Here is a 1,650-nt window from a genome sequence, read left to right as displayed (position 1 = left end):
TATGACTAGGTAAACAGGTACCTCAAGAAAATAATGCATTGCTCACTTCGAGAAATTATCGTGTTAGTTTTGCATCGTTTCAAACACTTACATTTTGGCCCTCTTCCAGTTTACAGAAAAGAGAGCAAAGAAAAATGCTTAGAGAATGCCTCATGAAGAGAACCCCAAAGAATGGAGCTCAGCAAGTCATAGGAATCTAGCTTGTCACCCTATTGTAGACAATTAAGACAACCAAAGAAAAATCCCAGATCAATAGTAACACAAGCTATTTAACGATTTAACAAACTACTTAGAGCAATAGAAGAAATAAAACATTGTATGGAACTTTTGAGTGCTCAAGATAAAAGTTTAGCACATGACTTTAAACAGGTCATATTGGTTCTTATTACTGACAAATCAAGCATTTTTGGTTTGAAGGAAGCAGCAATACCTGGCAGATAGCATCAGAACGAGATAGCGCCCCCGTTTCAATAGACGAGGTAGCGCCCCGTACAGATTGTTTCCAATGCTTCCCATCATAGCACGCCCAACTACATAGACCAAGATAAGTGTTTGCACCATGTTATTTTGCTGAGCATCAGAGGCCAAAAGCAACTGGTAAGATTTCAAAGGAATCCAGAGAGAAGATTTGACTAGAGATACAGGGTTCCCTGATACTCCCACCTGATCATTTTCTTACAGTGAGGACATCACTCAGTCATTTTCTTATAGAGAGTTGTTTAAGCATTTAATTTATAGAGTTAACCATAATCACAATCACCACATGATGACATCCCTATAAGCATTTAAGTTATACTCCTTTTCTTTGAGGCAAACACATATCTGAAGTTTGGTGTGGCCAAGGTTCAAGTAGCAGACCATTCAGACAGAGGTTTAACTAGTAGTAGTAGTCATGATTTTTATCCAAGGATTTAATAAATTAACAAACCGTGTTCTTCTCCCACCAATGCCGCCAATCACAGATTGCATTCTAGCAGTTTTCATCTTTGCAAAGAGTAATAAACCGATAACACAAATACATTACATGCCGTGAAGATGTGTGTTGGATCAATTTCCATATGAACAACTCTTGTCTGCTACAATGTCAAGTAAGTAACTGCGAGGAATGTCATGTTTGGACTGAATAAGGTGGCTCAAGTAGCCAGACTTTCAGAAGGCTCAGAAGTTTGGGTACCTGAAGAGCACTTTGACTTGAGGAACGCTGACATTTTGTGCCGCCCTACGCCTTCCTGCAGAACAAAAATGGCTCAAAATATACAGCAGCACCGCCACGGAGCAATCCGCCTAGCACAGGACCGGTGGAACCAAATCTGGCGCGTGCGCGCAAAGGAATCGAAACGAACGGCAAGCCGGGCAAAGCTAGGGCTTCCTTACACCAGAAGGTCTCGCGCGGCCCGATGGATCTCCGCTCCTCGCTGGTCCGGTAGGAGAACGCTGCCGACGAGGAAGGAGAGCTCGAGGTGGCGGCTCCATGGCGACCGCCTCCAAAACGTTTTGACCGGGGATTGTCTACGACTCCATGGCGACCGCCTCCTCCGCCTCGAACTCCTCACCGTCCGAGCTCTTGAGCATGATCATCTACTTCTTGCCGGCGTCTCCCGCAGCCGCCATCTCGTCGGAGCTGCTGTCGGGGTGGATCGGGAGACGAAG

The 1,650-nt window shown here is 44.7% G+C and overlaps 1 pseudogene; it reads right to left on the bottom strand.

The window, feature by feature from the left end:
• The window catches only part of LOC123446429, a 1,640-nt pseudogene extending 432 nt beyond the window's left edge, over positions 1 to 1,208 (bottom strand).
• Between the last annotated feature and the right edge of the window lie 442 nt (positions 1,209 to 1,650).

This window comes from Hordeum vulgare, chromosome 4H (assembly GCF_904849725.1).
Source record: "Hordeum vulgare subsp. vulgare chromosome 4H, MorexV3_pseudomolecules_assembly, whole genome shotgun sequence".
NCBI lineage: Eukaryota > Viridiplantae > Streptophyta > Magnoliopsida > Poales > Poaceae > Hordeum > Hordeum vulgare.
This window is presented reverse-complemented; position numbering and strand designations above follow the sequence as displayed.